This window comes from Mirounga leonina, unplaced genomic scaffold (genome assembly GCF_011800145.1).
Source record: "Mirounga leonina isolate KUSES-001 unplaced genomic scaffold, KU_Mleo_1.0 Mir_96, whole genome shotgun sequence".
Taxonomy (NCBI): domain Eukaryota; kingdom Metazoa; phylum Chordata; class Mammalia; order Carnivora; family Phocidae; genus Mirounga; species Mirounga leonina.
The window spans coordinates 2,454,534-2,479,895 of NW_023270871.1; the positions used below are offsets into that span (position 1 = coordinate 2,454,534).

General features: G+C 37.8%; 1 protein-coding gene across 3 annotated transcripts in view; it reads left to right on the forward strand.

Annotated features, from left to right (window-relative positions):
* Positions 1-2,905: 2,905 nt before the first annotated feature.
* Positions 2,906-25,362, forward strand: part of LOC118006364 (nipped-B-like protein) — a 206,038-nt gene continuing 183,581 nt past the window's right edge. For 2 of the 3 annotated variants that reach the window (XM_034998989.1, XM_034998991.1), the window contains exon 1: positions 3,055-3,236. The gene's annotated coding sequence lies outside the window, so the exon portion shown is untranslated. Of the gene's footprint in view, positions 3,237-25,362 lie in introns of all 3 variants that reach the window. The other variant, XM_034998990.1, reaches the window with a different exon arrangement.

The following is a 25,362-nucleotide window of genomic DNA, read 5'->3' on the forward strand; positions in this document are numbered from 1 at the left end:
CTTAAGCAAATTGAAATACTACTATTTTGAAACTGAGTGAAAAACATATTCTGAGCCATCTGTATATTACTTAAAGCTGTTCTTAAGATTAATGGGTAAACTTACAATGAACAGACTGTTGGATTTACTAAACAAGATCTAACTTTGTATTAATGGTTTTGAAGACTGTCTTTTCTTCAAAAAATTCAATACATGAAATATTATTTGGAATATCATTGACAAAAGCTTAATGCATAGTTTCTAGTTTACTGGTATACGTCCTCATTTTAAAAGGCCTATTTTCCCAGGCAATAATAGGAAATAAAAATTCTCAATTTGTTTTGGAAAATCCTTATCAATTAATATATTGGTATATCCAGTGCTATCAAAAGGTAAGTAAATGTAATGAACAGCAAACTAAAAGGTGAATTAAAAATATCCACTCTGCATGAGCTAAGCTTTCACTGAGTCTTCTTCAGGAGGAAACTGTAAAAATGAATCTCACTAGCATTTGCTTTGCTTGACAGCATAACTGTATAGTAACCAAAGTAGCCATATGTGGCCCTCTATATAAAGCCTCAGAAACATGCACCTTTTGAATCATTATGCTTGGTACACATTTTGTGCCCAATAAATACTTGCTGAATGAACTTTTCCAGTAGGGCTGGATTTGGGCTAGGCCAACCAAATTCTCACATACTTGAATTTCGCCTGTATTTTGCAAGAAAGAGGGCAGACGGGATAAAGATGATTGATTCAGGAAGAGAGCAAAGCTAATTGGCCCAGTATGAATATGATCATGTGATCTACTAATCAACTGTCCTCTAGCAAGCCCATTTACAGAAACCTAAAAACAATTATCACTAGTCTGTGGGCTTCTGATATTGTGGAGGGTGAATGTCTAGAAGTGGTGCCCTGCTCTAGAACTCTGTAATAAACTCGGTTTTTCCCGATTTTTTTTTTCAGTTTTCACAAATCTTTAATAAGGTTCTCTGTAGCATATAAGTGTATATATTAAGAGCCAGAGTTCAGAAATTGCTGTGGGGGGGGGGGGGGGAGGTCAGGGCCCTTATAACTGTCATTTGTTCATTAACCAAATACTAAGCATCCACTGTGTATGTCAGGCGTTAGTCTAGACACCATTTTCTCCACAAAACACCAGTGGAGAAGAACAAAACTCCCTGCCCTCCTGGAGCTTAACATTCTACTGGGGGAAAACAGGTAGTAAGATCAACACGTAAGATCTGTAAAATGCCTGAAGGATAAAGTGGGAAAGGGGGACAGGGAACATGCAGTTTCAAGAGGGGGCCACGGAAGCCCCGAGGTGACATCTGAGCAAAAAAAAAAAGGTGAGGGAGCAAGCCCTATGGATTCTTGGGGGAAAGAGGCTGGCACAGGGAATAGCAAGGGCAGAGGTCCTGCTCGCAAGAATGTCAGGGCAGCTTCTCCCCCACCCGCGCGCAGTATTTAGGCCACGGTCAAGACTTTGGCTTTTCCTCTCGGCTAGATGCAATGCCACTGCAGGGTCTAAAGTAAAGGAGTAACAAGATCTGATTTAGTTTCTCGAGTGATTTTTGAGGCAAATGGAATAGCCTGAGTGCAAGTTTTCCCATTTACTTTTAGCGTATTGGAAAACATACACGAATACGTAACCAATACAATAACGTATAATCTAAACTCATGAAATTGTAACACAAATTTCGTCCCGCTTGAATAAAGTTCGCTTACCTACGGCACTTTTTACCTGAACAAAAGCGCCCCTTCAGTTTACACTAACTTAACAGAGAACTGCGAAAAGAGAAAAGTTTGTTACAACAGGAGACCACAAGCATGGCACTGTACGCACAATCACATCTGTGCTCCAGCCTCGTGCAGTACCTCACTGTTTCAGATGGAAAGAGGAAAACGACGTTGGAAAACGGCCGGCCCCCGTACCCGCGCCCCCCCCCGGTCGCCCACGGTCTGCCGGTGGCCCGAGTCGCGGCGGGCGGCTCTCCCCGCGCGCCCGGCTCCACCCACACCTAGAGAGGGGCGCGGACCCGCGCGCTCTGGTCCCGCCGCCGGCCAGCTCCTCGTTCGCACAGCGTCGCCTACAGGCCTTTATCCCGACAGTTAGGGAAGAACCAAAGCCACCGCCAACAAAAAGACCAGAAAAGACCGCATATTTCCAGAAACCAAAGCATCACAAACACGATTCCAGTTCAATCCAGCTGGGAATCTTCTTCACCTCCAAGGATTGCGTTCTCGCGCCGCAGAAATAATGCAGACACGGGCGTAGAGTCCGGCCTCTCCAGGGGAGAGAAGGTGTGCGATACATCCATCCACCAGACTGCAGAGACACCATTTAAAAAAATGCACCGTCGCCGTCGAATCGCGGGCGTCCTCTACCTGGCCGCCCCGAGCTCGCCTCCCTAAGCTAATGACCACCAGCTGGGTTAGCGGGCTTGGCCTGTGAGCCGGGTCCGGCCGGAGCGCCCCTCACGCCCACGACCACCACCGAACTCGGGCCCCGCTCCGGTCGGCCGCCAGGAAAATAAAAGACCGGGGAGAGCCGGCCCGCCCGTGCCGCAGCGAAAACGCCGCTCCGCAGGATCGAGAATAAAAGGCAACATCCGCAGTCGCTCTGAGGAGAAGGGCGCAAAGGAGAGCCGCCACCGCCCGCTGCCGGCCCCGGCCCGTCCGGGCGCGGGGTGGTGCGGCGCGGCGCGGTGCGGCGCGGCCGAGGACGCGAGCCGAAGTGGCGGCGGCAGCGGCGGTGGCGGAAGTGGAGTGGGGAAGAGGGGGTGGTTGTTAGTGTTTGGCGCCGGCGGAGGGAGTCATTCCTGCAGCTGCACTTCCGGTCGGCATTTTGTTCTGAGAGGGAGAGACGGAACGAGAGAGAGACACACACAGGGCTCCTTCCCCCCCCGCCCTCCCCCCCCTCCCTCCGTCGGTACCGACTCACCCGACACCACCAAGCCGCAGGGAGGGACGCCCCCGCCGACAGGAGGATTGGTTCCCGGGCCGGCGGCGATGCCCCCCCGGTAGCTCGGGCCCCCGGTCGGGTGTTTGTGAGTGTTTCTATGTGGGAGAAGGAGGAGGAGGAGGAAGAAGAAGCAGCGATTTGTCTTCTCGGCTGGTCTCCCCCCGGCTCTACATGTTCCCCGCACTGAGGAGACGGAAGAGGAGCCGTAGCCACCCCCCCTCCCGGCCCGGATTATAGTCTCTCGCCACAGCGGCCTCGGCCTCCCCTTGGATTCAGACGCCGATTCGCCCAGGTAAATTCCTGCTCTTTATTTCGGCGGCGGCGGCGGCGGCGGCGCCAGGTCCTCAGCGTCTCTCCTCCTCGCTCCCCTCCCCGCCGTTTCCTTAGCGGCCCCAGGTCTCCTCCACGGGCGAGTCTAGAGTTCGCTCCTCTCTGGTGGCAGCCGCCCTGGGTGGCGGTGGTTTTGTACTCTCTCCCGGCCGGCTCCGGTGGCGGGGACGGGGCTCCTGCCGGGCGGCCGGGGAGGCGTAGGCCCGGCGGAGAGTGCAGGCCGCGGGCCAGCGGAATCTACTTGAGCTCGGGGATTAGGAGAGCTCCGGGCTGAGCGGAGCTACTGCTGGTCGGTGACAGGCCTCGCCCGGGAGAAGAGCCGTAGCTAGTGAGGAGGCGGAAACAATACAACTAACAGCGAATGTGCCCTGATCGTCCCCATATTTACAACTTTCCTGGTCCGGGAGTGGGGAACGTCCCAGTGAAACAAACAACCCCCCTTCTTCCCCCTGTGACCCCATGAAGGGAGGAAGTAGTTTCAGTTAGTGAGACAAATGTAAATACTCAGACACGGATCCAGTGGTAATCCTTGCCCTGTGTAAAACTTGTTTGGACATTAGAAAGTTAATAAAGACTCATTTCCTTTTTTTCAAAGAATTAAATTGCCCACATGAATATTTAATACAGAAAACCGTGGGGTGGTAGACACTGCATGTGCCCCCGCTTCACCAAGAGCTTTTATGTTGTTGTTTGACAGTGTGTGTTGCACATGGACTTTTTATTCAAAGGCAAGTGTAAAGTACTTGACAGGTTTACCTTGCCACTTTAGATTTGTGTGCGTTATATAAGGACAGTTTTAAACGACTATACATAAAATACTCAGGTACTTCCTGATCTAAGCGTGTAGAAGCATAAAAAGAATATTAAATGTTCTGAGAATTGTACCGAGGTACAGGTAAAACCAATTTTCTTTAAAAGCATAGAAATTAAGTTATGCTTAAAATCCCAGGGAGGTTAAAAAAAAATGTGGAAGGTGCCATCCTTTCATGTCAGGGCAGATCTTCTTGAGGTCCCAGGATTGTCATTGGCTGTTTGTGCCCATGATGTTTGACTGTGTAATGAGAGAGGTGTCATTTTAATAGGTCAAATGTATCTGTAAATGCTAGAGAAAAAATATCAGTTCTGCCTTAACAAATTGCAGTTTACGAGTAAAGTGTCCAGAGCTTGTTTATTGAGGCGTTGGTAAGGTAGGTTGGTATAAAGGAAAAACAATCAATTTAAAAGTCCTCAGCCATACAAATTGCATAGAAAAAAATAAATGTACCTGGCATTAGACTGTTTTGATACTTTGTCTCATATTCACTGAAGGAAAACTTTCACTGGTTAGAATGAAGCAACACTGATCAACAAAGTCCCTTGTTTTACTAATGGGTGTTACATTGGTTCGGATTTTTTGTGTCTCATTAAATTATTATTGTCATTGTAGAGTAAGTAACTTTTCTGAAGGTTATTTTTGAGTTTAGCACTCTGCTTAAAATAAATTGTTCCACATTTCCAGCAAACGTATGGATAAATGTTAAAAAGAGTGAAGTTAATATAGCTGTCACGTACTAGGCATGTTTTTAATGCTATAAATCCGTGTAGTAGTCAGTAGCGTGTCCGTGATTTGTATTGGTCAGGGAGCAGTTTGAATTTTAAAAAGCCTGAAGCTCCTGCTGAGCCCCAATCCCGGCCTCCCTCCCTCCCACTAATCTCCCATTCCTGTCTTTGTGCTGCCTGCTCCTGTTAGACACTGTTTGCTGCAGGGCCTCAGGCCTACACTGGGTGGGGGGCAGGCGAATGGGGGCTTGTTGGGGGGAGGGAATACAGAAAGGAGGAACACTTCACATCTTAAGCAGAGAGTTTGGGACTGGGGCGGGGGAGGGTGGCGAGCGGGTAAGGGTTTCAATATAAATGTTTGAAAGGCCCTTATATGAACCTGTGATACCTTTACAACTTTTATTTAAATAAAATACGGAGACGTATGTCAAAGGATGAACATATTTCCACTAAAGGTAATGGGAAGGAGGAGTTCTGCTTGCTTAGTTTTCATCAACAGAAGCAACTTATTTTTAGAGTTTTATAGTTAAAGGGAGCTTTCTTACACAGATGTTTGAATCAATGTGTTAGATATCTTTTTATGTGACTGATTTTTTTCTTGTGACTTTGGAATTAAAGTGAATTAGTTCTTACCAGATCTTATTTTCCCAACTCTACATATTTAGTGTTCTGTAAGTAATACAGGTTGTGTGATAGCTTTCATTAAGATAGTATAAACATTTTAAAGTAAATTGAAAATATTTTTTGTTTGATCCAAACCAATTATATGAGTTATTTTTAAAGGAAGAAACATTGTAAAGCTCAAGGAAACCCTAAACTTGAACTTTAAAATTTTTGACAACTTAGTTGGAAGGAATAGTTTGTATTTCCCTAGAGATTATAAATACTCTGTTCTACCTCCCCTGTATTGGTTGTATGGATAGTCACCAGTGGCTATTTTTGTATTTCTACTGTTGTTTTTTTTTTTTTTTTTTAATTTAGTGAAAGAAAACCCTGTAAGTATTCCAGTAATCTTGTAATGTTAGTTATATTATTTGGAGAAATAATTCCTAGTATTATTCAGCAGTGTGGTTTATTGTTTCTCTCGAATCTACAGAGCTACCAATAACTGAAAATAATTACTTGAAAAGAAAGCAACTTTAAAGTAGTGAAAGCCTAGTAAATCAAATTAAAATTGAATATTAAATAGTTATTTTTAGTGTTTTGAGAAGAGTATATAGGATGCTTCTTCTTGGAACCATTCAACAATTTGTTTACTGTAAGTTATTGGAAAGCATTTTGAACCTGCCCTAGGGATCATTATAATACTGCCCCCTTTAAGAAGAAAAAAGTTATATTTGAAGAAAAACTGTGTATTTCAGATTATCTTTGGGGATGAAAAGTGAAAGTTTTTAGTATGGTAGTAAACCAGGTTTTGTTTTTTTGCATAGCGATCATTATTAAATTTCAGAAATACTGTGAGCAAAGCTATACCAATTCAAATATGAAATCTTTTTTTATTTGAAGCCAGACTAACCAACTCAAACATGTATTTTCTAAAACTACTATATTAATTTCATATTTAATTTTTTGGTACTAATCCATCATCAGACTGCTATAGAAACATTTGAACCCACCTAGTTCATATTTTGGCATACCCTATATTTATGTAAAAATTAGTAATACAAGAGTAGATAAAAACTAAAGAGTTTGATCTTTATATAGTTGCATTTAACTTTCGCCACCCCATTGCTTATTAGGAAAAGGATAATTTGTGAGTAATTCTGGAATTTTAAAATACGATTATAGTTTTATGTGAAGTGATTGGGAAGACTGAGGTAAATAAAAGTTCCTTTAAGAGAAATGTAACTTCAGTGCTGTTGATCACATTTACTTGCTATAAAATGAATAGGAAATTACTGACTAGGAACTTTATAGAAACCTGGTATTGAACTGTTTAGTTGAAGATACTTATTTTAATATCCTGAGCATATTAAGTTGGCTTTGGTGATAATTTATGGTACTATATAGCCTTTAAAAATCATTTCAAAATGTACTTTTTAAGCACAGCTTTTCTATTTTTAGCAGTTGTCATTTATAATTATTCTTTGAGTTTTTAAAATGGTTCTTTTTCAAGGTGACCTGAGTTCATTTTTAAATATTCCCATTTCCCTGTGAGAGAAGTGACCGGCATGATTTCCATTTTTTGATGAAAAACTTGATACTCAGAGGCCACATGATTTGTGTAGATTCATGTGGTGAATGAGAATAAGGGATTCTCTTGCTTTTACTAGTTTTTTATTAAATTATGTTGCCTTAAGGAAGTGTGAGCCCTGGTCACGAAGCTAGGTATTGCTGTTGCTCAGTGCCGACGACACTGATACCTTAAGTGACTTTTTCAATGATCAGAGTCCAAGGTGCTTTTTCCTCTTCTTTTAGGGAGATATGATACCTGTCTCTTGATTGTATTTTCCTGGTATGAAAATAGTACTTTTACATTAGAAATCCTGACCTTGTGTGTATGTTTGGTGTTTGAATGATTAAATTTATTTACATTTTGTTCCTCCTTAAGAATGTAAATCAATTAACTGTATTTGTAGTAAATATATAGTAACTCCTGAAAGTGTTTTTATAGAGTGGAATTTTAACGTTTCTAGTTGATTTAAAAGCAATTTTAAAAATACCATGTCTCGACGAACCATGAGAGACTATGGACTCTGAGAAACAAACTGAGGGTTCTAGAGGGAAGGGAGGTGGGGGGATGGGTTAGCCTGGTGATGGGTATTAAAGAGGGCACGTATTGAATGGAGCACTGGGTGTTCTACGCAAACAGTGAATCATGGAACACTACATCAAAAACTAATGATGTAATGTATGGTGATTAACATAATAAAATAAAATTTTTTTAAAAATGCCATGTCTCGAGGCACCTGGGTAGCTCAGTCAGTTAAGCGTCTGCCTTTGGCTCAGGTCATGATCCCAGGGTCTGGGATAGGGTCCGCGTCAGGATCCTTGATCACTGGGGAGTCTGCTTCTCCCTCTGCCTGCCACTCCCCCTGCTTGTGTGTGTGCTTTCTCTCTGTCTCTGACAAATAAGATCTTTAAAAAGAGATAATAAATAAAAATATCATGTCTTTTTACTTATAGTCATCATTGTAATTTTAAAAAGTATTTTATGTGCTCAGAATTTTTTAACCCAAGTAATAAAAATGATTTTAGGTATTTGGTCTTACATATTATTTTGTTTGGTATAAATCTAGGGTCAATTTTAATGAATTGTTTTAAGGCATATTTCTTTCTATCTCCAAAGTGATAGTGTTAGGAGAGATTATTACTTAATACAGCATTGCCAGCTAGATAGATTTTGAGGGCTTATTATGTGCCAGGAATTGTGTTAAGTATGACCCTGTGTTATTATCTCATTTAAAATAAGAAGCTCAGGAAATAGAAACAGTAATCCACAATTTACAGATGAAGAACTGAGGCTGGAAAGGTTAGAAAATTGCCCGTTGTCTTATAATTAGTAAATGTCAGTCTGGTTTATATTTTTTCTTGAGGATTTAGGATTCCACATTTCTAGTTTTAATAAAATCTTCATTTTTTTGGTTGCTCAGTTAATTCAATACTTACAAGTCATGTAGTCAAGGAACCTGTGTACTTTGGGCAAAGAACTAAAGTAGAATTCAGAGTGTATATCCTGTATATATTTTTGAAATCATCAAATCTTTACTGTCTTATATTTCAGTGTTTGTTAAGCAGTCTGCGTAATTTTTACTTTTGTTTTTATTGAGTCGAGATTGTCAAAGCATCGATTTCTAGAAAGGGAAAATGCAGCTTTAGAGAGTGATTTCATTCATAGAAATGTATATGACCAATTGTAATATAGTAGATGAATCTATAAATTAGTACGGTAATTTTAAAAAAATTCTAGTGTTTCTATAGCCAAAGAATGTTAATCCTTTCAAAGTCATCAACTTGGGAAGTTGTGCACTTATTCTAGAGCTTTTGCCGTACAATCTTACGGGGTTCCTTTAGTGAATACCTTTAAAGCCTTTGAGATAGTCTTTTTTTCTTTTTCTTTTTCTTTTTTGGGCCTTAATGGCAAATCTTTATCTTCAGGGGTGAATTTGAGTTTCAGAGACCGTAAAAAGCAATTTAGAACTCAGTTTAGGATAACTGAGATTTAATAAGATCTTTTTTTTTTTTCAAAGATTTTGTTTATTTATTTGACAGAGAGAGACACGGCAAGAGAGGGAACACAAGCAGAGGGAGTGGGAGAGGGAGAAGCAGGCTTCCTGCGGAGCAGGGAGCCCGATGTGGGGCTCGATCCCAGGACCCTGGGATCATGACCTGGGCCGAAGGCAGACGCTTAATGACTGAGCCACCCAGGCGCCCCAGTAAGATCTTTTTTGTGTGTCAGACACTGTATTGAGTGGTTTATGTTTGTAATATGTAATATTATTGAGTGATTTCCATCTACCATGAATCTTCAAGGTATATAATATGAGTCTGGTTATGTTTATGATTCTAAGATACTTGAGAAAACTGAGGTATAGAATGATTAAACGACTAGCTGAAGGTCCCATAGCTGACAAGTGGAAGAAAGTAGGGGAAAGACTCCAAAGTTGATGCTTTACCTATCAACCTTAACCACTACAGTGTGTATCATGATTTGAACCTCTAGCTACCCCGTGAGGTTAGTGATGTGTTCTTGTTTTACAGACAAGGAAATTAAGGCTCATCATGTTTAAGAACCTAGTCCAGGGTAGCAAATCTAGCAAGTGTTAGAGGTGTAGGACTACAGCCTAATATGTCTAATTCTAAAATGTCCTTCCATTCTATCACCCTGCCTCTTCAAGATTTATAATACACATTTTGATGAAAAGGGTAGGCTTCATTATAAAGCAGTGAACTGTTGTCTTATAAAGAGGATTTCTAAAATGTTTTGGTTAATTATAGATGATTGATTATACTCTTTTCTGTAAAATACCTTTGTTCGTTTACACCTCATATAACATACACAATGTATACACAAATATGCATTTAAGTAAGATTTATTTTTAAATATATGCATGCTATGTTTATGGAAATTGGCAAAATGTGGAAAAGGTACTTTCTTTTTCATAATATTGTGATTCAGTTATTTCTTATGAAAATGTCAAGCATTAAAAAATATTCCAAAGAATACATTAAACTTGCAACATAGTTTATGTAGGTAAATTGTTTTGCCATCTTACATGTGTGTAACATCAGTTAACACAAACGTACCAAACTTTTCAAGTGTTCTTTTGTATACGTTTGCCTTTTGGCATAAAGGAAAAACATTTTCAGTATGCAGAAACATGGAATTAGCATTAATTAATTTACTAAAATAATTTTTTATACCTGATCTGTGAGTGGATGTTTTGAGAAGTAACACAGGTAAGATTTTTACATCTCCTGAAAAATTCAGAAGCTATGACATAATTTTGAAATACTCAGTTCCTTTTTGTTGCAGTTATTTGGGTCATTTGTACTTCTCAATCCTTTGGTCTTGTGCTAATGAAATGTATACTTGTTTTAATAGGAGTACTGTTTTTTAACAAGTTATTGATTCTAGGTACCTTAAAAACTTACAGAGCTTGAAACACTAAATAATTATTAAAACTTAAAATATAGTTTACTCTAAAAATATTAATCTTTATGATTTTATATCTAATCTTTTAATTTGCAAAACGAAAATGTCCTTGAAATTAATCCTAATAAGGAGAATAGATCACTGACTTTTCTGAACACTTCTCCTTGGCAACCTTTTCAAGAATTTTAAACTGGCTTTTTAGTTGTCTTTATCTGATAGGATTGTGGCTTGCCAATTTCCACCTAAAAAAATTGATCATCTGAGTTAGGCTATATGTAATTTAGTTTTTCCTTGGTAATGACCAAGGAAATTTTGAAAATTTATGAGTGTAAATTGGGCATAGATTCCCCTCCCTTTTTAAAATACCATTCTTAAAAAATTGATGCACGTGGCAGTTTTATTTCCCCCCAAGGTTCTGCCTATGTCTCAGAAAACTCTAAAGTTGAAAGTTGAAATGTATTGCCCTAAAAGCTACTGTTACCATTCTTTCCCCTTTGAGAAAAGAATTAAGAAACCAGTACTTATGCCATAACCTACCTTCAGGTTATCTTGAAAGACATACATGACATATGCTTTTAATTTAACTCTGTTACAATCTTTTTACTCTTTTCTCTTTCCGTTTTCTTATGTGTTTCTTCCTATCTCTGTCAATGTCCTAAGCAAAAATTTTTTTATAGCATAGTGAACACAGGTGGTACTTTTAATGTGGATGGTTCTGTAATGTATTATTTTCCTTGATGAAACATTGAGCAGTTTGAAAGTCCTCAAATTCTGAGATCTTCATAAGTTCAAAATGTTAGTGAGAAAGTATTGATACTAATTGTGAAAATGTGTATTTGTGTAGCAATCCTGCTTTCTTCTGTAGACATGTGTTACTTCTCAAAATGTCTACTCATAGACCAGAAATTTCTTTTAAGGTGGAAGAGAAAGCATGGTCTTTTTTTTGTGAAAGTTTCTCTGGTTATTCCATGTCATAACATTTGTGAGTTTATTACTTGTATCTCTTTGATAAAGTAATTTGCTCCTGTGTCTGTAAGCCATACTAAGCCACCTGCTATCTGAAAGGAGGGAGACTTGTATTATTTTCATCTTTATGTCTATAATACCATCACAGTGCTTTTCCTGTTTTGCAAGTATTCAATACTTTTTGTTGAACTGATTGATTAGAATTGAGCTATATGATATTTCCTAAAGATACATTTCTAAATCTAAGCTTAGTAAGTGGCAGTATATGTTTGTGCTAATTTTGAAATAATAATTTTCTTAGATATATGTGTTCTTAAGGCTTCTTGCTTCTTGGGTAAGACCATTTTATTTACATACATCCCAACAATGCACACATAACAACTTGTGTGTAAAAATAAATCAAAAAGAAAAACTCAAAACAGAGTTCCTTTTTTAGTTGTTAGTAAGGATTGTAAAGTATATGCAGGGTTTTTTGTTTTGGCCCCTTGGACAATAGAATTGGGAATAAGATACTGAGAGAAGGTATCCAAATACTTTCTTGTTTTAAGCTCAAGATTGGTTTATTATAGTTTTAATTTTCTTTGCTAATTTATGTACTGTGTATAATAACAATGTGGATAAGTTAACTGTAATGAGAAATACATTACAGTACGTTAAAAATGCTATTCATGGGTGCCTGGGTGGCTCAGTTGGTTAAGCATTTGCCTTCGGCTCAAGTCATGAGCCCCGATTTGGGCTCCCTACTCAGTGGGGAGTCTGCTTCTCCCTCTCCCTCTGCCTCCCCCCCGCCCCCGGTTGTGCGCTCTCTCTCTCTCATTCACTCTCAAATAAATGAATAAAATCTTTTTTAAGAAATGCTATTCATATAAAATAGTGCTATTCATATAAAATTTTAGATGACTGAAATTTTTTAAAAATTTAAAGCTTATTGAAGTGTACACAGTAAAAGTCACTGTTTTAGGTACACAGTTTGATGAGTTTTGACAAACATGTTTAGTCTCGCAACCTCCACCACAATCAAAACATAGAATGTTTTCATCACCCCAAAAAGTTGCCTTATGTCCTTTTGTAATCAGTTTCCTACCCCTGTTCAGCCTCTGGCAACCACATGTAATTTCTGTCTTTATAGTTCTGTATTTTCTAGAATGTCATATAAATGGAATCGTACAGGATGTAGGCTTCTGTGATAAGTTTCTTTTGCTTAGCATGAGGCTTTTGAGATTCATCTATGTTGTTGCACGTATTAGTAGTTTGTTGGTGACTGCATTTTGAAATTGAATTAGAATACCCTTTAACTTTGGTACTACTGTCAAAAAAGACTGAACAACTTTAGATATTTTACTTTAGATATTTCTCTCATATCTTGCAGCGGCTTTACTATTGGACATAATATTACTTGCCCATTTTTACCCCTCACCTCCAAAAAATTTGTAATTAACATTACTAGTAAGTGGCATTTATTTATATGAGTTACTTCTGTCAGGTTAGGTGCCCTCTTTTTCATCACAATTAAAATAGGTAGCACATATTTTGAACATCTAGCACATAGAAACTGGAATAAGAAATGAGGGATGGTACAATAATAACTCACCAAAAATTGAGTTCACGTTTTAAGTTTAATGTTTATTGTTTATACTAAAAATAGAGTATCAGTTATAGTGAAGAACAGTTAGTACCTCTCTTTTAATGCTTAAAGTTAGAGAAGCAGTGCTGTTTACTGAAATTTGGGGCAGATAATGAGTAAAGGACCATTTTCTGGTCATTTTATTTGACCACCTTTTTTGTTTTTTCACCACTCCCTTTTTGAAACCCCTTTCTCCCTTTGGTTCAGGGTTATCTGTCTCTTATTTTTCTTCCCCTGTGTATTTGACCTCTCATTTGTAGGCTCTTGCTAGTTCTTCCTCCTCGTTCACCCCTTAAGTATTGGTATTCCCAAGGTGGTTCTTAAGCCTTCGTTCTGTTCTCCCTTCCTCTTGATCCCATCTATTCATACGACTTTTTACGTGCTTGTTACCTGTATGCTGATGACTCACAAATCTATCTCCAGAATGATATATTTCTCTTTGAGACAGATCCATCTGTCTACCAGGCACTCCCTGATGTCCTATAAATACTGTAAATTCAAAAGTATATAAATCTGAACTCATCCCTCAATTGTTCCCTACTCTTACCACTTCCCCCCAAAAGAAAGAAATCTATGCTTACAACTATGTGAAGCAGGTGAATGTTTCCACCATCACCTCAGCTCCCTAAACTGAAAACTTGATGATAATGCTTGACCCTTTTCCTTTACTGTACCTTCAACCCAGTTGTTCATCCAGTGCTGACGTTCATAACACCTCTGAATATCACTTCAATCTATCCCTCTACTGTTTTTGATGCATAGAGTGGGCGTGTATATACAGCTTGTCAGTTGGAAACTTCTAGCATTCTAAGAAGATGGCACTTGTGAAAGATGTGTTTAGTGTTAGGATATTTTTTTATATGCTTGGGCTCTGACATTTAAAATTAAGGTATATACACGGTGCCTGGGTGGCTCAGTTGGAAGAGTGTGTGACTTGAGCCCCACGTTGGGTATAGAGGTTACTAAAAAAAAATTTTTTTAATAAAATTAAGGTGTAATCTTTATTAACATTCATGCTTTATAGCCTAAATGAGACTGTCTTCTGTACACATTTCCACTAAATCTAAAAATCTAGGGCTTCTGACATACAGCCCAGTGTATCAACCAGAACAGTTTGCTCCTTTATCCTTTTAGAGTACTATAATTCATAAATGTGTACATTCATTTCAATACTGTGTTCATGTGTTTCAGAGCAGAGTCTGAGTTGAGTGGAAAATGGGAATGTAGGAGGAAAGGGTAAAGGAAGGGCTTTTAAATTAACTTTCCTATACTATGGAAACAAGTTCACTTGAATAACTTTCACTTTTACTGCAGATAACAGAAAACTAGAGAAACAAATACAGTGGGATATGATACTGTTCAGTTGCTAGGCATTCAAACATTTTTAATGGCAAGAGTTAGATATGTTATAACTGTATTACTTGTTTATGAAGTTATTGCTGGTGGTTTTGTATAACCTTGCAATGTTTCTTCCTTGGAATAAGAAGTTATTGCCTTCACTCCCCATTTGAACAAAAGGGTCTGCTTAGAGTTACTGGTTTAAATGATCCTGAATATCACTTTGTAAAGGACATATTACAATGTGATGCTATCTTGAAAAACAAAGTAAACCTGTCTTCACTATATCTAGAGTTTATAACTAAAATAATAGGTGCTATATTTTGCTCTAGAGCTAATTAACATGTTTTTGAGAAAATGGGATCAATCTAAAGGCAGTTTACAAAGGCTGATGGGAGAACCCTGTCTTTATTGAGTCTTTGGTACCTTGTACATAGCAACCACTCAACAAACAATTGTTGAATAAATGAATTTAAATTATATTTCAGTTTTGGGACGGACTAATTGGAGTGACAGAAGATAAGTGGGGCATGTTAAACATAGAGTAAGTTTAATGGAAGAAAGAAAGAAAACACAAAGCCCAAAAAAGGTCGGACAACATTTAAAGCAAAGAACTAGTATAATTTAGTTAATTGCTTGTATTTGGACAATTAGACTTGCTTAACTGGGTAAGAAAAAAATCTGTATATAAGTGTCTTGGATTCTTTCTACTCTTTTATTCCTGCTTCAGCTTTGCTTCTGGTTTCAGGTATTGCCTCTGTACTTCCATCTTCACTGCTAAGGGACAAATTTGTAGGTTCAAGGCTAAAATGACCTGCAAAATCCAGATATACATATTCAGAATTGAGAATTGGTGGGAAAGGGAGAGAAGTGTAGTTTTTCAGTCTTTTCCAGTTACTCAGGGTTTGTAGTGTATGTCAGAGTGCCATTGCATGTCTTCAGTATTCAGATGAAGAGGCCTAAAAACTAGAATTTAAAATGACTTAACAATTTGCAACAAATTTGTTTGTGACTGTCCTAGAATACAGTTCAGTATCTGAATCTCTAATATGCTGTCTATCTGAGCCATGCTGCCACCTACATGAATTGTCATACGATTTTAGTGATTCTGATTGTTTTCAACTAGAAGATAGCCACCAGAATTTTAGTGTTCTTTATAAAGGACTTTATAGTACACCAATTCTCCATTCCCTTAGTTTTTTTGGAAAATATAAAACTACTTACAGTTTTCTGGTATGCTAAGTAAGGCTAACTTGTGGAATTTAGAACTTAGAATCTTTTAAGAACTTCAAAGTTAAAGACTTCCTTTTTTTTTTTTTTTTCAATTACAGAAGCAGTGTGGAAAAAACTACATGCTATTTGGAAAATAGGAAAAATATAATCTCATATTTTAGGTTTTTCCTACTAGGTTTTTAATAAAAATATTTATATGAAATATAATTTTAGTTAAATACGTATTCATGGTATAAATTATACATACATAGTCCTGTTTTCTCAAGGTTGTCTCATGAAGATTTTCTTCATTTCCTATGTAGTGTTCATAATTATTTAAAATGTTATCCCGGGGCACCTGGCAGGCTCAGTCAGAGGAGATGTGACTCTGATCTTGGGGTTGTGAGTTTGAGTTCCACGTGGGGTGTAGAGATTACTTAAATAATTTTTTTAGGGACGCCTGGGTGGCTCAGTCGGTTAAGCGGCTGCCTTCGGCCTGGGTCATGATCCCGGGGTCCTGGGATCGAGTCCCACATCGGGCTCCTTGCTCAGCAGGGAGCCTGCCTCTCTCTCTCTCCCTCTGCTTGTGCTCTCTCTGTCAAATAAATAAAATCTTAAAAAATAATAATAATAATATATTTTTTAAAACTTTACCCAATAGTTTTGTGAGAGGATGAACCATACTTTCCTTAGTCATTCTGTTGGACATTTTATTTGCTCTCACTTTTTTCTATATAAAACTAAGGCAGTGGAACATCTTTATATGTACTGTTTGCCCTCCCTTTGGAGGTTTTATTCACTTAGAGTTAGAATACCGTAAGTGGAAGTTGGGCCAAAAGTTTGAACATTTTTATGGCTCTTAATGTGTATTTCCAAAAATAGTAATAATATGTATTTCCATAACCTATTTTCATTCGTGTTTTAATTCATTCAGTAAATGCATTTTTTTCATATAGATGCAAATTCCCTATTAAGATTATTCTTAGGTTGTTTAACTGCCCATCTTCCCCACTGTTGTGGGTGTGATCTCCTTTCAATATAGTTTTGAACTTCTTGTTGATGAAAATCATAGGCTTTTTCAAACTAGGTGTATTTTTGGAGGTATATAGTGAAATTAGCATAGAATCTAATCTAAGCTAGCTGCTACCCAAGTGACATTTAGGCCAGTCATTAAGCTCATTTCTTCAACTGTGAACTGAAGAGGTTCTTGGGTGGTCTCAGGTTTTAGGATTTTCATGGACAAAGCAAAAGGGAAAAAAGGGAATTTAGATAAATGAAAGAAGGGAGTAGTTCCTAGAAATAAAGTTGCAGTTAAAGGATCATCAGTCTTTTATTAGCAGAAAACAAACAAACAAAAAAATGGTAAGGAGATTTCTAGATTGGAGCATACTAAAAAGAAAAGTAAAATTTTTAGGTAGGTCCTAGTACTTACTCCTAATATCTGAGGCATGAAATATTTAGTGTGGTGTGGACATGGCCATGATCTCATACTCATTCTCTTGTTCATCAAACATTGAATGTTACCTATGTCTCAGGACCTGTAAGATGTTAGAGATGGTGAAATAAAAGACTCCAGCCTTGCCTTCAAGGATCTTTTTTTTTTTAAGAGCAGCGAGAGCATGAGGTGGGGGGTGGGGCAAAGGGAGAGGAAGAGAGAGAATCTTAAGCAGGCTCCAGGCCTAACATGGAGCGTGATGCAGGGCTCGATCTCAGGATCCTGAAATCATGCCCTGAGCCAAAATCAAGAGTCAGATGCTTAACCAGCTGAGCCACCCAGGTGCCCCCTAGGATCTTAAAGTCTAATATAGACAGATAAACAAAGGTTATATTATAGTATTAAGATTGACTAAGAGGAGCGCTGAGAGGAATCACCTAATTTGGACTAGAGATGAGGTGTAAACTAAGTTTTGGAAAGCCATTAATTAGACTTGGGAGCCTATGGGGCTGGGGCAACAGTTCAATTTTGGAAACTGCAGATGCTCAGATTATTGGAACACAGGGCTGGAAAAGGAGCATGCCATAGATATTTGAAGCTACAGAGAAGGGTAGAGTCCACATTATGAAGGAATGTATATGCCTTTACAAACTCTGCATTTTACTTTAAAAGCATTAGGGAACCAAGAAATTATTTAGTAATGAAATATTTTGTATTTGAAAAGTATTTTTTTTTGGCAACAATGCAGACAGAGATTAGATAGTAGGCAGAGAAAAGAAGGCTAGGGAAGCTATTTAAGAATTGATGAGGTCCTCGGTTAAAACAGTGAGAATGTGGAGGAGGAAACTTATAAAAAAATGTTAAGGAAATAGCCTGGATAGAGTTTGGTATTTTTATGTAGGTAGATTGGGTAATGGAGAATGAAAAGAGTTAAGGATGCTTCCTTGATTCTCAAGTTTCATACTTGTTGGGCTTGGAATGTGGAAGTTCCATTCACTAATGTCAGGAACATAGGAGAAAGTTTTACGAATTGTACAATGGTAATGTGGAAGAAGGGAGGGAGGTGATACTACAATTTTAGGCATGTCAAGTTTAACCGACCTGTGGGGATTCACGTGTAAGGTGGGTATGGGAGTTTAAATACTTCAGATCTTTAGAGCTCAGAAGACATTAGACTTTTCTTCGGCAGAGTACATAATTAAGAATTGGTCTGTTAGAGGATTATTTTCATGACGAAGACATTTCTAAATTTATGTAGACTCTTTTTTTTTTTTTTAAAGATTTTATTTATTTGAGAGAGAAAGAATGAGAGACAGAGAGCATGAGAGGGAGGAGGGTCAGAGGGAGAAGCAGACTCCCGCGGGACTCGATCCTGGGACTCCAGGATCATGACCTGAGCCGAAGGCAGTTGCTTAACCAACTGAGCCACCCAGGCGCCCTATGTAAACTCTTTAAAAGGACATATAAAACTTAACTTTAAAACCATGTTGAAATCCTAGGATTCCTTTGTTTTCTTATCTGAAAATATCCAGTATAATAATCATTTTGTTATTATAGTTCTGGTATAGATATACAAATTAGAATTAGCACATAGCTTTTAAAGCCAACATAAGTTAAATGACTTTTGACTGCCTATGAATAAGAATACAGGGACGCCTGGGTGGCTCAGTCGGTTAAGCATCTGCCTTCGGCTCAGGTCATGATCCCAGGGTCCTGGGATCAAGTCCTGCATCGGGCTCCCTGCTCCGCGGGGAGCCTGCTTCTCCCTCTGCCTCTGCCTCTCTCTCTCTCTATCTCTCATGAATAAATAAATAAAATCTTAAAAAAAAAAAAATACAGTCTACCTAGAGAAAGACAAATACTATATGATTTCACTTGTATGTGGAATCTAAAAAACAAATGAATAAACAAAAAAGCAGGAACAGACCCACAAATATGGAGAACAAACTGATGGTTGCCAAGGGGGGAGGAGAGTTGGGGGGATGGACAAAATGAGTGAAAGTGAGTGGGAAATACAAGCTTCCGGTTCTGGAATGAATAAGTTGCGGGAATAAAAGGTACAGCATAGGGAATACAGTCAGTGGTATTATATTAGTGTTGTATGGTGACAGATGATAGCTACACTTGGGGTGAGCATAGCATAATATATAAACTTGTTGAATCTCCATGTTATATATCTGAAACTAATGTAACATTGTATGTTAACTATACTTCAATAAAAAACAATTTTTAATAAAAAAGATACAAAAAGGAATACAGTCTATGAAACACTGTATCGCTTTTCATGTTTTAGACAATGGATATTGGAAAATTTAGTGGCTTGGTCAAATTGTTGTAGACACTAATGGTTATTTGAAAATGACTTTCAAGGCTGACCCAGAAGATCTCACCAATCTTAAATCAGGGTTAAAAGTAGAATGGGTGATACCAGGTGTTTTTGTTTTTGTTTTTTTATTTTTATTTTTTAAAGATTTTATTCATTTGAGAGAGACAGATTGTGATAGAGATAGCAAGAGAGAGCATAAGCGGGAAGGAGAGGGGGAAGGAGGCTCCCGCTGAGCAGGGGGCCCGACATGGGGCTCGATCCTAGGACCCTGGGATCATGACCTGAGCCGAAGGCAGCCGCTCAACCAACTGAGCTACCCAGGTACCCGTTTTTTATTTTTTGTTGGTTTTTTTTTTTTTTAAATCTTACTTGGTTTAAATTACCAGAAGAGAATAATACCATTTCTTCTTGAGGTTTTGCTTTTCAGTGTATGGATCATATATTACTATGAACTTAGAATGACAAAATGAATGTTCTTGTATGACTGTTTTCTATTGTACAAGGCTCTTCCTAGGGCCTTCCTTCCAGCTTACTCAGAAGATTGCTTCTTTGGTTAGTTTTATACTGAATCCATACACATAATGAGATCTTTTAGTGGGAACTGTGTTACTTTCTAATGGAGGGATTATCTTTACAAATATAATTAAGGGTCTACTTTTAGAATAATTAAATGGCAGTGGCTTTTTAAAAAGTATCATATGCAGGAATAATTATAAAGGAATCAAACTGATTTATCAAAAATAATTGACCAGGTGTCATAATGTCCAAATGGAAATTTGTGCTTCCTAGAATCTAAGTACATTTAAGCAAATGTACTTTGTTTTGTTTGATTTGGTTACAGAGATGGCACACCAGAATCATCTAGGGAATTTTTTCAAACTATAATCCTTTTCTGGAGATGTAAAATAAGTTTGTAAGTTGCTCTTTTAGTTCTTCCTTTAGGCTTTTTAATCATTCCACAAGACTTAATTGAACACTGTAGGCTTAGCAATGAATTCTAGGCATTTGGTATTAAGATTTTTTTTTTCAGCCTCCCTCCCAAATTTTACATGGCTGCCTAAAAGATCCCTCTTTTGTTCTATTCTGCAAAAACATTATTTGTGAAGCATAAAGGAGCAAGAAACTGGTGAGTGGAATTATTAGTAAATTAGAATGAAAAATAGAATGGAGAGATGTGTTGAGTCTTGAAGATTGGAGGGGAATTGCTGGATACTAAAGAGGACATAGAATTGAGGAAAGAAGTTAGCGTAGCAGACACCATAAATGAATTTGGCAGAATTGTTAAGAAATTGAAGTAAAAATTTTAAGATTTTATTTATTTGAGAGCGAGAAAGCGTATGTGCGCACATGCGAGCACAAGTGGGTGGAGGGGCAGAGGGAGGAGGAGACTATCCCGTGAGTGCAGAATACCAGGACCCAGAGATCATGATCCCAGCGGAAGTCAGATACCCAACCCACTGAGCCACCCAGGTACCCCTGAAGTAAAAATTTTAAAATGCATATTTGTAACAGTACTTAAAATAATGTAAAAAATTATGAACTGACTGGGCTCCTGAAGGTGGCTTATGTTTAAAAAAGTTTTCCTGGGGCGCCTGGGTGGCTCAGTCGTTAAGCGTCTGCCTTCGGCTCAGGTCATGATCCCAGGGTCCTGGGATCGAGCCCCGCATCGGGCTCCCAGCTCCGCGGGAAGCCTGTTTCTCCCTCTCCCTCTCCCCCTGCTTGTGATCCTGCTCTCACTGTGTCTCTCTCTGTCAAATAAATAAATAAAATCTTTAAAAAAAATAAAAAATAAAAAAGTTTTCCCAAAAGTCAAATGTTGGATACATACTGCTTCTGAGTAACATGTAAAATGCTTAGAAGTAGTTAAATCCTCAGCAAATATTTGTTATTTTTATTAGTTGACAGCTACCTTTCTCATTGTGATTTGATGAAAAATATATCCTTGTTGAGTATATTCCTAAATGAAAATCAACTGATTTGTGACATTTATAATGAATTATTAGGAAGGAAGATATTTGATAAGCAAAGAAAAAGTAATCAGATTGGCTCAAGTTCATATGGTATTGAAATATGAATACTCCTTCCAAATATAACTTTGCTGTATACCCCAGATCAAGTGAAGTATCCCAGATAATAACTACCTCTACAAGGAACTTGATTTAACTATCTCTAATATCTAAAGTTAATTATGCCTCTAAAGGTGTTGTATTATACTATTACATATGACAGTATACATATATGTACAATATGTACATATATATCCACTAAATTTTGATAACTCATTTTGTATTTTCTTGCTTTATACCTTTTAATCAGAACATTTATCTCCTTTTTTCTCCATCTATCCAAATCCTATCTTCTTTTTGTTGAGATCTTACAGGTTTTTTGGTAGGTGATAGAGGGAGGGTAGCATAACAGAATTACTAGGCTTTCCTCCCCTCCCAAGCTTATAATACTTTCCACCTTTTCTCCTGCCTCCTAATTCATGTGATCTCTTTTTTTTCTAATACATACTTGTGTGGCAGAGTTAGTTATTTAAGTTATATGTTGACTTCTCACATATTCTTATTGTATATCAAGCTACAGTTTATTTTGTTTCTTTTTACATTACTTGTATTATCTTCTCAATTAGATTGTAAACTTTTTGAGGGCAAGATCTGCCAGTGGTACCTGGTAAAGTGTTTTGCCTGGAGCAGCCCTTAGCAAGTGTTTGCTGATAATGTGTGTGGCTCATCTGAACTAGATTTAAAAGATTTGGAAAGTATCTCACGTTCTCACAAACCGTAAAATTTGCTCTTTTAAATTGGGCGGTGGTAAAAATTCAGTGGTTTTTAGTTTATTCATAAAGTTGTGCAACCATCATCACTATCTAGTTCCCAGAATATTTCATCACCCAAAAAAGAAACCCCATACCCATTAGCAGTGACTCCCCGTTCTTCCCTTTTCCAGCCCTTGGCAACCAGTAATCTACCTTCTGTTGCTATAGATTTCCTTATTCATAAGTAGAATCACGCAGTGTGGCCTGTTTGTATCTGGCTTCTTTCACTTGGTCTTCTATATTGTAGCATGTATCAGTACTTCATTTTTTATAGTCAAATAATATTCCGTTGTATATACAACATTTTACTTAACCTTTTGTTAGTTGATGGACATTTGGGTTGTTTTCACCTTTTGGTTATTATGAATAATGCTGCTATAAACATTCATGTACAGGTTTCTGTATGGGCATATGTTTTCACTTCCCCTGTGTAGATACATAGGAGTGAAATTTCTAGGGCATGTGCTAACTCTATAACTCTTTGCAGAACTGTCAGACTGTTTTCCAAAGAGACTACATGATTTTTACAGTTCCATTTTCAGTGTTTGCGATTTACTTTTTTTTTAAATTAATTAATTAATTTATTTGACAGAGAGACACAGTGAGAGAACGAGCACAAGCAGGGGGAGTGGGGAAAGCAGGCTTCCCGCAGAACAGGGAGCCCGATGCGGGGCTCCATCCCAGGACCCTGGGATCATGACCTGAGCCACTCAGGCGCCCCAGTTTACACTTTTTCTACATCCTCACCAATACTTATTATTCTGTGTTTGAATGTAGCCATTCTAGTGGGTGTGCAGCAGTCTTTCATTTTGGCTTTGATGTGCATTTCCCTAATAATTAATGATATTGAGCATCTTTTCATTTGCATATTGGTCATTTATGTATCTTCTTTGGAGAAGTGTTTCTTCTCATCTTTTGCCCATTTTTAAATTGGATTATCTGTGTTTTTATCCTTCAATTATAAGTTTTTAATATATTCTGGATCCAAGTCCCTTATTAGATATATGATTTACAAATATTTTCTTTCAGTCTGTGGGTTATCTTGTCACTTTCTTGATAGTGTCCTTTGAATCACAAAAGTTTTTTATTTTGATGATGTCCGATTTACCTGGGGTTTTTTTTGTTGGTGGTTTTTTGGGTTTTTGTTGTTGTTGTTGATTGTGCTTTTGTTGTCATATTTAAGAAGCTGCTGTCTAACCCAAGGTCATGAAGTTTTTTTATCTATGTTTAGTTTTAGCTCTTACATTTAAGTCTCTGACCAATTTCAAGTTAATTTTTTGCATGTGGTATCAGGTAGGGATATAACATCCTCCTTCTACATGTGACTATCCAGTTGTGCCATCACTGTTGAAAAGACTATTCTTTTCCCATCAAATGGTCTTGGCACCCTTTGTCAAAAATCAGTTGAATGTAAATATAAGAGTTCATTTCTGGACTCTCAATTTTATTCCATCCCATCCACTATAAGGGGTCTAACCTTATGCCAGTATCACAGTGTCTTAGTTTCTGTAGCTTTGTAGTAAGGTTTGAAGATAGGAAGTATGAATCCTTTAACTTTGTTCTTTTTCAAAATTGTTTTTGGTATTTTTGGATCTCTTGCATTTTCATATGAATTTTAGCATCAGCTCGTTCATTTCTGCAAAATAGGCTGCAATTTTGTTAGGGATTAATCTGTCTATAAATTAGTTTGGGGAGTATTGCCATCTTAATTATATTAAGTTTTCCCATCCATAAGTTTGGGGTGCCTTGTCATTTTTTTAGGCCTTGATTTCTTTCACGGAAAATGTTTTGTAGTTTTCAGTGTACAAGTGTTGCACTTTTTTTTTTAAAGATATTATTTATTTATTTGACAGAGAAAGAGAGAGCACAAATAGGCAGAGTGGCAGGCAGAGGGAGAGGGAGAGGCAGGCTCTCTGCTGAGCAGGGAGCCAGACTTGGGGCTCGATCCCAGGACCCCGACGTGGGGCTCGATCCCAGGACCCCAGGATCATGACCTGAGCCAGAGGCAGCTGCTTAACCAACTGAGCCACCCAGGCGCCCCCAAGTGTTGCACTTCTTTTGTTAAATTTATTCCTAGGTATTTTTTTCTTTTTGATGCTATTATAAATGGATTTTTTTAAATTTGATTTTGAGATTGTTTATTGGTAGTATATGGCAGTACAATTGATTTTTTATATAATGATCTTGCATCCTACAAGAACTCCTTTATTAGTTCTAATTCATGCTCCTTTTTCTAAGGAGAATTTATGCTTGTTCTTCAATATTGTTCATTCCGCCCTCCTCCAGCCTTCCAAATACTACATGCTACAAGTAGTTACAAGATAGAATTTTTCCTGTTTGTCCAGTCTGGTGCCTTTGTGACTTGGAAAAACTTGTCACATATGAAAAGTAAGATTAGATAGCTCAGAGGAAAAGTTGTGGTCATATTTTGTCAGAATTTTCATTTAGTGGTATCTCTCTGTAGCATAGGATTAAAAATTGAGGAATTGTGGTCTAGTATTTAAAACAATTTGTTTCACCTGTAGTAAGGACCAAGTCAAATGTTTGTTGCAGAATAAATGCCTGTCTTAGCAATATGTATATATGGATGCAAAATAAATTTTCTTGGTCAGTAATTTCTAAAGTCTTCATCTTCCACTAGTCAGTAAGTGATTTTCAGTAGTGTCTCTGGAAAGTTTAAGTTGTACAGGAAAAAAAGAAAAGAGTGACTAGGCAAAGAGGGTAATGGGATTAGGGAAAGAGGAGAGAGGCAAGGAGGCAAGACTAATAACTTGAGTTTTGTTAATACAATGCTGATTGGAAACAAAAGAGGAAACAGCGATAATGGATTATTCCTCAAATTCAAACTTCTGTTTTTTAGTCTGAGTCAGAATTGAACCTAAATGGTAAATACATATATAAAAAGATGTTCAACCTCACTAGCAGTTAGAGAAATGCAGAGGTATACTCTAGTTCACTTTATGATGTGTTCTTTTGATCAAAAAAAAAGATTAAATAAGTGCAGAAGTACCCTCAAAGTGTGCTTATTTAATAAGTTTTACCTCCCTTTCTCACTAATGTTGGTCTTATCACTACGCTTTAGGTGTTACAATAGATATAAAGCTGGGTAGTTCTTTCTCTCCATTTTTAAAATAAACATTGTCAAGAGCTTTCTATGTATTATCATATTTAATACTCCCAGAACAAAACATCTTGGGATAGATGTTATTTGCATTTCATAGGTGAGGAAACTGA